The sequence below is a fragment of the Symphalangus syndactylus genome, chromosome 15 (assembly GCF_028878055.3).
Source record: "Symphalangus syndactylus isolate Jambi chromosome 15, NHGRI_mSymSyn1-v2.1_pri, whole genome shotgun sequence".
NCBI lineage: Eukaryota > Metazoa > Chordata > Mammalia > Primates > Hylobatidae > Symphalangus > Symphalangus syndactylus.
Window position 1 is genome coordinate 63,138,251 of NC_072437.2, and position 11,448 is coordinate 63,149,698.

Sequence of the window (11,448 nt, forward strand, 5' to 3'; positions counted from 1 at the left end):
TTATATATAACTAATCACTTTTTACATCATTTACACGTATAAAATTTTATGCAACCAAACAAACGTTTTCAGCATAATGTAACCTCTGTATCAAACTAAGTTTCTTGTTGTCAAATGGTATATGCATAGATCATAGTGTGGAATACAGTGGAAATTGATGCAAAATTAAATTCAAATATTTCAAAAGAGGTAGGATTTTATACAAAAAAAATGTGATGAAAAATGTTTGAATTGCATGCAAAATCTTTACAATGAGCATCTGGCTATTTAAGCCAATCAATTTTGAAGCAAAATCATAAAATATTTATGACATGCTGAACATTTCCAAAGAGAACAACTTGAATATCAAAGAAATAAAAGAAGAACCTGTAGTAATTGATGGAGTGTACTACTGTCTCAAGAACGATTTTCTTTATAATAATATTGTCAAACAGGAATTGAAAAATATCATGTTATGCTATTATAAAACTTTGTTAAAAAATTGCATACACACCCAAAATCTGTCAAAACTTGATGCACTCTAAGTTAACTCATATTTTCTACAATTTAAAATTTGTTGACTATCATATAGAATTTCCACTCTGAAAATACTGGTTTTAAGACAAGTTTATACAAACAATTTTCTTTCTTTTTTTTTTTTTTTTTTATACAAACAATTTTCAAACCTTTCTATGGAATTTTATTTCTTTTTGTAGAGTAGAATCATTTCAATTGCCTTTTTCTGACACTAGTTATGCTTAGCAGGCATCTCATCTGCTACCTGTTGAGAAACTTTATTCTGTATTTCAACAGATTAGACTTTATACTTTAATACCCATTCATTCATTAATGTATTCAAAAATATTTGTTGTGTTCCTTAAACCTGCTAAGATTTGTTGTAAAAGCCAAGGGACTGCAGTGAATAAAACAGATAAAAATCTACCTTTCAGACATTTTATACTGAGTCAACATCTTAACCAATTCTCTTTCCATCTTCTGTCCATCCTGTCTTTTGTAATGGTACTTAACAAATCACCTCTGCAAAATAATAGCTTTTCAAATATTTGAAGTTGTCATGTTCTACTTTAATCCTCTCTTCTTCCTGTTAGAAATACCCAGGTCCTTTCATTGTATTCTATTTGACACAGTTTTGAAACATATCCCCGACCATCAACTTCACCTGAGGCACCGTGATTTCTAAATTACTTCTTCATCCTTTTCATCTTTCTTTAGTGCCTTCCTATAATTTGTCAGAGATGTTTTTAGAACGTAGCTTACCAAATGTAAATTTGATAGATACACAATATGCAAATATAGGATAGAGAATAAATACTCTATCCCTTGTCCAGGGCATTATATAGCCATCTATACAGATAATAACGTGTCTGTAATATTTTCAGGGACATATCAAAGCTTAGAGCCAAATTAAGCTTTTCTTCATCTAACTCACCCATAGTGATTTAGCTGCAAATATTTCAGTCAGATATTTTCAATCCTATATTTATTTGAGTTGAGGTTTTGCTTTTTCTTTTCTTTTTTTCCTTTTTTGGCACTGCAGGGCATCATACTTATCTCTGTTAAATTTCATTTTGTTTATTTTAGCCTATTGTTTTAGGCTTTTAGGGGGATGTTTAGTGTTGATTCTGTCCCAACAATATTTGTAATATTCCCTAGGTTTGTGTCACCTACAAATTTAATAAGCACACTTTTTTCTCACTAATTAAAAAATAAAAAATAATAAACCAGAGACAAGCATAGATCCCTGTAGTAACCTGCTAGAGATTGCCACTGGCTACTTCTTTACATGAGGTGTTAAACCAGGTCTCAATTTCCCTTTCTCTGTTATTATCTGATTTACATTCCACAAGATTGCAACCAACCCATCACGAATACAGTTATAATGCTTTTCTGAAACGGGAATACACCATGGTTACAGTATCCCCAGTAATTTCCCCCAAAAGAATTGTGTAGCTCCTTCCTCTGTGCATTTATTGCATGTTTTATGTACCTACAATATATTACCTACTAGAACTATATTAGAGTCATTTGTTTCCACAGCAGGTCAAGCAATGGTACTCAATATTTATTAGTTGAATGAGTAAATGAGTGGTAGGTTAGTTTATGCTAACTTTTCAGTCAAGGACCCTAACAGAAAATGACACAAAGCTGTTGTCCTGTAAATGCTGAATGACTTCTGGCAACACCTAAGGTCTTAGCTAACAAGATTCAGTATATTAAGATCATTGTATGGCTATAAGTTGTACAGATGACAGGAATTGCTACTTGCATTTAGAGCTGGAGAAACTAGAGTAACTAAAAATTATGACTGCTCCAGGGTCTATGACAAAGCAATTTAAAATAGGACTCACATGTCCTACTTTACAGAAATGTTCCACTCAAATCAGGGACAAATCTGTCAAATCAGAGAAGCTGCTTGGGGGTATATCATGTTTTGCCAATGCAAATTAATGTAGCAGTTTAGAATTAATGTTTTCTTTTATTACATGATTTTTTTTGTTTGTTAATGTTTTATAACAGTGTATGCAACTATTTTTATTATTAAATATTTACCATGCATCAGCTATGTAGTATCTATTCTGCTATGTATGTGTAGCACTGTGGAGACTCTAGGAAATATATTAAATATAGGATATTTAATTTGCTATACATAATGCATGTATGTATAGAAAAGTTCTCCTCACTCGTGGTGACTCACCACCTATTTGAGGAAGGCACATACATGAGAAAATTAAATAGCTAAATATGCATGATTAAGTTCAACCAGTAGTTTGATAATGTAATAATAATGGTAATTTGGATTTTATTTAATTAATGATACAACATACATTTAATGAATGGTAATTATATATTTACTATGGAATTTCCCCACTGGGCAAAACAGTTATGGATCCCGCATTTTATTAACCTATAGTTTAATATTAGAAATATTGTAGAAATTTAGAGAAGAGAGATTTAGTTAGGCTATTTGGTCAGTAGAAGACTCATGAGGACATTGTACCTTGAATGCTGTATCTTGACAACTGAATAGTCACAGAATAGAGGAAAGCTGAATTCCAGGCTAGAGAAAAATTGACTTTGCCTATGAAAAAGAACGGTAATGACAAAAATAGATGCTACTTCTTAAGAGATGCTGTTTTTTTTTTCTTTTGCTTCTTTTCTTCAATCCTTTATATATAACAAACGGAGAAAGATAATGATACAGATTTCAACTGGAAGAGACCAAGTCTTGCACTGGGGAAAGATGAGCGCAAAACTCTAACCTGATTAAATGAGTTTTAGCATCCTTTGAAAGAGTAAAATATTTACTGCTCTATTACACAAAGAATTTATTTTAAGTTCAAAACCTAAATATCTCATTTATACTCTCTGAATCTAAATGTCAAACTGGTGTGAAGACTAAAATAAAACATGACTTAAAGAGAGAGAACTCTCATACCACAAGCTTCCAACTTACCTAGAAAAGGCCACTGTAATGCATTTTCAATGCTGCCTGTCATTCAATTTGCAAATTACAGGTCTGCTACCGAAGCTACAGAACATTGATGATCCATCACTGCCATGACAACAAAAGCGCTGCCTTAGCGACACTCACTGCTGGTGAGAGGCTGACACACCGCTTATAAATACTGTAGTTGGGAGATTAGAGTAAATTTCACAGAAAACAACATAATGAATCATGGTATGGAAATGCAATTGAAGTACGTCAATTTATTTGTATGAAAATGCATTCCAAAATTTTGTGTAGTCAAATGTATCTACTTAATTACAAGTTCAAAACAAATGCTCAAATATACATATATAAACTTTAAATTTTTACTTGATAATTGATGGTATACCACTTCTCATTTTTGATCAGAATTCAGAAAAATAAATATGAAATATAAAAACCTGTCAAATTAAACATACCTTGGGCAACTTTTTAATAAATGCCAGTTTTACTATATAAAAAACCAGAAACATTGCTCAACAATTATTATTTTGTCATATTCACAGATACGAATTAGAATTTCATGCGACATTATTTACATTTATCTATTTTAAATCATATTTCAGTCTGTATGAGAAAATAAGAGAGGGTTTTGCAAATATATGTTAGAAAAAAGAAAAATTAATATGTGCTTGTTTGGAAAATATAAAATAAGACTAAAACACATTTATCTTATTTTAGTTTTGGATTACATAAGAAAAAAGTAATATATGAATAGAATATAAAATACACAACACCCAGTTTGTTAAATTCTCTGAAAATTTCCACTTGTCAACATGTTGAACATCTTAAAATTTCTGTGGAGTGAGTACTCATTGGATGAGTATTGGAAATGCTGACCCTGCAATGACTCAGCTTAGGAACAATAATGGTTTTGAAGTATCACTCTGGGAGTGGGCAGTTTTATTTTTTATACTCATTGAGATTTTTATTTTTTACTGCTCATTGAGATTCTATTCTTACAATATTACATATTATTACACATTTACTATGTCTTTATTTCTCCAATCAACTTGAGGACAGTCTTTTGTCTTTGTTTCTTGTATTCCTCTATGGTGTTTAGGGTATTGATGAGCACATCATAGGCACTGAATGCATATTAGCTAAATTCAATGGAAACTAGCTTAAAATAGTTCTGACTAGTTCATGATTCATGAGAAATAGGGCTTTGAAAATAGTGCATTTGGTCTGAGTTCAAAGCTCTTTGTTTCCTAAGAATCACTGGGTTGGAAGACATCTTACTCTTTGGGTGCAAACTCCCATTCAGTTTGCCTGCCATAAATTCCCGGGACAATTGCATTCGGGACTTTATACAAACTCTTTAGGTTGTCCATTCTTCACTAAAGATTGTATTTGTATTTTTGGAAACATCTTATAATATTTACCTGTTTATCAGAAGCTTTTATCATTTGGTTCTAAATTTATTCTTTCAGTCTCAAGAATTCATCAAATATAGATATTTTTCAATGGCAACAGAATTTTCTATGGATCAGGAACCATGCTAATAAATGGGCAGGGACTCAAAAATGATTTAAAAGGTTACTTGAACTCTGGAAAGAGTTTATAATAAGTAAAGGGACAATGACATACACACATACATACATGTATGTATCAGTACGTATATGTTATTTGTGTATCTATAGTATCTATATATATATATTGCATACACACATATATATATACAGAGATGTATATTTTTTCTTATAAAATAGTTATATGTCAATTGTAAAAATACAAAAACATTCATAATCTGATTGAAATGCTTATATAACTACGTGTATATTACCTTGTCTATTTTTTACATCTTCTAAAGCTTTTTGTTTTGAAGTAAAAAGTAATTTTACATTCAAAGGAAGTTGCAAAAATAATAAAAAGAAGTCTAATGTACCTAAAAGTAACACTTTAAACAGCTACAGTACCATATCAAATAAGGAAATGAACACTGGTAAAAATCCATAAACTTCATTCAGATTTTACTCGTTTTTCATACACTAACTTGTGTGTGTAATGATCTATGCCACCTTCTCACATGTGTAAATATGTGTAACTACTGCCACTGCGAAGATGTAGAACAGTTCAATCATCACACAGATCTGCATGCTGCTCCTTTACAATCTCATGCCCCTCCCTCTCCCCACTCATGCCTAAAGCTTGGCAACCACTAATCTTTCTCCATCTTTATAATGTCATTTTTAGAAGGCTATAAAAATGGAAGCATATAGTACGTAACCCTTTAAGATTGGTCTCACCTTTCGCTATTCAATACAATGCCTCTTTAAAAAATTATTTTTTAGAGATGGGATCTCTTTGTTGCTCAGGCTGGAGTGTAGTGGCATGACTTTAGTGCACTGCCACTTAGAACTCTTGGGCTCAAGGGATTCTCCCACTTCAGCCTCTTGAATAGCTGGGACTATAGGCCCTGTCTCCACACCCAGGTATTTAAAAAAAATTGTTTTTTGTACATGTGGGGTCTCACTGTGTTGCTGAGGCTGGTTTCGAACTCCTGAGCTTAAGAGATCTTTGCATCTTGGCCTCCAAATGTGCTGGGATTACATGCGTGAGACACTGCACCCGACAAGTAGAAGGCCTTTGGCATACATTTAAATCATTATATGTATGCATAGTTTACCCTTTCTTATTGCTGAGCTGTATTTCATGTTATGAATATACTATAGTTGATTTCATCATTCACCCAGTGAAGGACATTTTGGTTATTTTCCGTTTGGAGTATTACAAATAAAGCTGCTATGAGCATTCATGTACAGATTTTTGTGTGAATATAAGTTTTCATGTTCCTGGGATAAATGCTTCTTAGTGTGGTCCTGGATGTATGTAAGTGTAGGTTTGGTTTCTTAAGAAACTGGCAAACTATTTTCCAGAACAAGTAAACTACTGCATGTTCCCACCAATACTGTATGAGAGATCTACATCTATTTTATTTTCATCTTTGACAGAATGTACCTACAATTATTTTTATTTTCTGTCATATTTATATTTATATAATATGTATGTTTATTCAACTATAAGCTTATGATTTACAGAACTCCCTTTCTTGAAATAATTGTATAACATACAAAACACACACACGTAATACATGTATTCAGTTTTGAAGTCTTTTTTACTTAATATTTTATTGCATTTCCTGATATTTTCATATATTCTTGTTTTTAATATTTTATTTTATTGTAATATCTACAGGCAAAAACTCATATCTTGAACAACTCTCAAGTAATGTCAAGTTCTTCATTTTTATATTTAAGTATCATTTATTTATTTAGCAAACTCTTATATAACACTAAGTCATTTAATCCCCAAACTAAACTTACCATATATGAAATATTGTCATCCCCATTATAGAAATTGAGGCAAGAGAGGTTAAGTAACTTATTAATGCTTGAATAATTATGTATTAGCAGACCCGGAATTCAAGCTCAGGTTGTTTGATCTTACACACCCTGCTCTGTAACACTTCCCTAGCATGCCAGCAATCTGTAATCATGAGAAACGAATAATACAACCTCATTCAAGGGACATTCTACAAAATGCTTGACAAGTAATGCTCAAAACTGGCAATGTCATTGAAAGAAAGAAAATCTGAAACTTTCACAGGCAATAAGAGATGGAGGAAGTGTGAGTACTAAATGTCTTGTATTTATGCTTGACGGGGTCATGCAACAGAAAAGAGACGTTGGAGAAAAACTGAAGACATTTGAATAAAATGTGGACTTTAGTTAATATTAATATATCAATTATGATTCATTAGTGTGACAAATGTACCATACTACTGTAAGATGTTAATAGGGGAAACTAGGTGTGAGATGTTTGGGAACTCTCTGTACTTTCTTTGCAATAGCTCTAAAATTGTTCTTATAAAAGGTTTCTTAAAAATTGCAAATTGCAGCATAATCTTTATAGTATTCTTTTTGTTAAAGTAAACAAAAAGTATTATAAATATAAAAAAGAGTATTATAAATACATAATATTTAGCACATACATACATACACTCACATATTTTATTATTTTGGAAAATGTGTAGAAAGAAAAAGACTAGGCTATTAACATTTACTATCCCAGTTACTACCTCAGGGAACAGAATGGAGAGGTGCTGAAAGAACATTGATAACTTTTATTTCGCACATGCAATTGGCACTTACAGAACCACTTGGACATCTTTCCTCTCTGAGTGAGGCCTTCAATGATTCTAATACCAGGAAAGATACCCTGACGTAGGGATTAATATGCTCTCCATTTCCTGTCCAATGTGGTTGCCAAACAATATTCAACTTCTCCCTCAAAGCGGTTGTTTTCAGTCATCCAAATTGTCCTTGGCTTTGGACTTGATAAATATTTTCATTCTGATTAGGATTTAGAGCCGAGCTTCTACAGACTCTACCAGCTTTCCATTTCAGGAAAAAAGGAGAGAGAGAGAGAGAGTAAGAGAGAAGGAAGGAAGGGAGGGAGGAATGTAGGAAGCAAAGGAGGGAGAGAGGTAATAGGGAGAGAGAAAGAAATAAAAAAAATGAAAGAAATAAGGAAGGAAAAAAGAAAAAACAGACAAAGAGAAGGAGAGAGAGAGAAAGAGAAAAAGGAAAGGAGGGAAGGAAAGGAAGGAAGAAAGAAGAAAGGAAGGAAGGAAGGAAGGGAAAGAAAGAAAGAAGGAAAGAAAGAAAGAAAGAAAGAAAAGAAAGAAAAAGAAAGAAAGAAAGGGAGAGAAAGAAAGGGAGAGAAAGAAAGAAAGATTGGTGAATTTATTGCCCCCTTTTACCTGGAATTTTCTGTTTCTTACCTTCCTTGTATAAAAATGGTAGGCCTTGAAAATTTAAACTACAATTGTGGCTTTGAGATAAAAGGATAATAAACTTTATAATCTATATATGAAAAAATTACCAGTAATAGAAAAAAGTGTATCTATTCATAAAATAATTTTCACCAAGCAATGTGTTAGATAATTTGTCTCATTTCTCACAGTACTTGGAACCCATCTTACACAGAATATTGAAGAAATACTGGCCCACCATCCTTTGATAAAATGTCAAAATGTATTAGTCACACGTAAGAAGGAAACATCATTACATCATGGAATATCAAGAATTTCAGACTCTTTTGAGAATTTCCTAAAGATGAGGATGATAACATATTGACAGCCTCACTAGTTATAATGATCATTTGTCATTTTATAGATATTAAATGTAAAATAAAACACAAAAGGAAAAATGAAGCTTTTATAAAACTATTAACTACTTGTATAGTGCAAGTTCAAATCAGAGAAGCTTTGCAGTTCTATACCAGTTTCTGAAAATACTGTCTCAAACCCCCTCTCTGTGTCCATCTTTGTTTACATTTTTAGATTTTAAACTAAGTATTTTTACTAAAAAAAAAAATACTCTGGGGCCAGGTGAGGTGGCTCACGCCTGTAATCCCAGCACTTTGGGAGGCCGAGGCAGGCAAATCATGAGGTCAGAAGTTAGAGACCAGCCTGGCCAATATGGTGAAACCCCGTCTCTACTAATAATACAAAAATTAGCCAGGCATGGTGGTGTGCACCTGTAGTCCCAGCTATTTGGGAGGCTGAGGCACAATAATTGCTTGAACCCAGGAGGCAGAGGTTGCAGTGAGCCAAGATTACGCTACTGCACTCTAGCCTGGGAGACAGAGTGAGACTCTATCTCAAAAAAAAAAAAAAATACTCTGACAAATGAAAATGTACCCTTTTATTTATCAACATACTATTTGGAAATTCCCAAATAGTCAAAATTTCTTCATTTTTTAATACTATTTATTTCCCCAAAACCCACAACGACAGGAAGACTCTTATGGGAAAAAAAAAGCAATTTATCTGCCTCATCTTTTTAGGCTTTTGAGAAAGTAAAAAATGCTTGGTAGTATACTTAATAGTCTAACTTTTATATTTTAAATAAAGTTAATAATTTGCAAGAAGGATATTTAAAACTTAAACCAATTTAGTGATTACGTGTGGCACTACTTATTTATTTATGTATTTATTTATTTATTTATTTATTTTGAGACAGAGTCTCGCTCTGTCGCCAGGCTGGAGTGCAGTTGCACCATCTCGGCTCACTGCAACCTCCGACTCCCTGGTTCAAGTGATTCTCCTACCTCAGCCTCCCAAGTAGCTGGGATTACAGGCACTCACCCCCATGCCCAGCTAATTTCTGTATTTTTAGTAGAGAGGGGGTTTCACCATGTCGGTCAGGATGGTCTCAATCTCCCGACCTCATGATCTGCCCGCCTCGCCTTCCCAAAGTGCTGGGATTACAGTGTGAGCCACCCTGCCAGCCATTGATTGTTTAAAGCTATTAGAATTAAGTTCTCTAAAAGTTGCATACGCTCTTGGTTTTGTTTTGCAGGATTTTCAAATATAATAATAATTATCCAAAAATCTAAATGATCTAAATTATAAAAAATAATGTCAGGGTATAAAAAGATGCCTATAAATTATTTAATTTTGATTTTATTCATGTAGAACATTTATTATTTCAAAATACCATTTTTCTAATTCTCCCCAAAATTTCAATGCCTAAAAGGTGTTTGCATATTTACGTATTTTATATTTGCTCTGAGATATTTTTTCTTATTCTTTTTATTCTTTCATAATCAGCGTCTCTATTTGAAGACATTATTGGACTAGGAACATGTTCGTTTCTGTTGTACAAATAATAATTTGGCTTTTATCACATGTTTATATAAGACATGGTCACTGTTTTTGGAAAAAAAATCTATTATATACATTGTCTGGCATAGTATTAAATTATGTTTGCATAAGCACTCATATGATAATACCAGTCTTCGAATTTACTGCCATGATTTCAAGCCATGAAATCAATATGACCAATCTTATTCTTTTATGTTTTAGCTGTCAAGAAACTGAGAGAAAATTTAATGGCCATTTGCAATAACTACCCAATCCCATGTTTGGGAAACATTTTCTAAATCATTAGGAACTCTCTGTTTTAATTAAATTTTTCTTACGTGTATGTAAATGTCTTTGCTATAACCATAAATGGTTCATCTTTCTTTAATTTCCCTTCTCCTATTTTTAAGCTTCTTTTTTGTTCACAATATTTTTTTCTGCTTTTATTTCATTGCTATTTACTATAGTGTCTTCAACTCTGTTATACTTGTGTATGCCTTCCAAATCTATGACCACCAGTTCTAACCCTGCTTAGAATCTTCACTTGCTAATCTTATGGTGATATCTCAATGTATCTAAAATACAAATTTCCTCCCTTGAAAAGTGGCTTCCATTATTTTTTTTTTCTCAAATTTAAAGGTATCATCACCATTTAAGCCAATCATTTAAACAAAAAACTTTGGACTTCACCTTTGAGGCTTTTCTGGGCTGTTACTAATCCATATTCATGAAATTTTTGTAGTCCAGGCACTCCATCTGCACATAAATCATTTCAACGATCTCTTAAATAACTTATCTTTCTTTAATCTCTATCACCACTTCATTCACTCTTTAATATGTTATTGTAATTAGGCTTTAAAACAGAGAAATAATTATGCCAATTCTATTTAAGTCTCTTAATTTCCTCTCCCTTTCCTACTGGAATAAATACAAATGTTTCCACAGGTTTTCAGATGCTTTGCACATTTTTACCAACTTGCCTCTCTTCCCATTCTTTCTGTGCTCCATCATACAACTGTCCTTTTCTCACGCCATGCAATTTTGTGTAGCAATTACTGCCCTCACTGTCTGACAAATGGCTATCCATTGTTCAGGTCCAAACAAACAAAAAAACAAGAACATAAAATTAGTAATAAGAATAATAAAAATATCTAATATTTTTTGACATTTTACAATATATCAGGACTTGTTTTAAGGCCTTTATATCTAAAATTTCATTTAATATTTACAGCAAACATATTAAGTAAGCCATACTGTTAATAAGAGGCTAAATTTCACTGAAAATCCAGAGCTCTCTTTCTTAAACATC

At 32.4% G+C, this 11,448-nt stretch overlaps 1 long non-coding RNA gene across 1 annotated transcript in view; it reads right to left on the bottom strand.

Moving 5' to 3' along the window:
• Positions 1–3,544, bottom strand: part of LOC129463919 (uncharacterized) — a 36,462-nt gene extending 32,918 nt beyond the window's left edge. The window contains exon 1 of the long non-coding RNA XR_008651346.2: positions 3,455–3,544. This is a non-coding gene — a long non-coding RNA (uncharacterized lncRNA). The remainder of the gene's footprint in view (positions 1–3,454) is intronic.
• Positions 3,545–11,448: the final 7,904 nt, after the last annotated feature.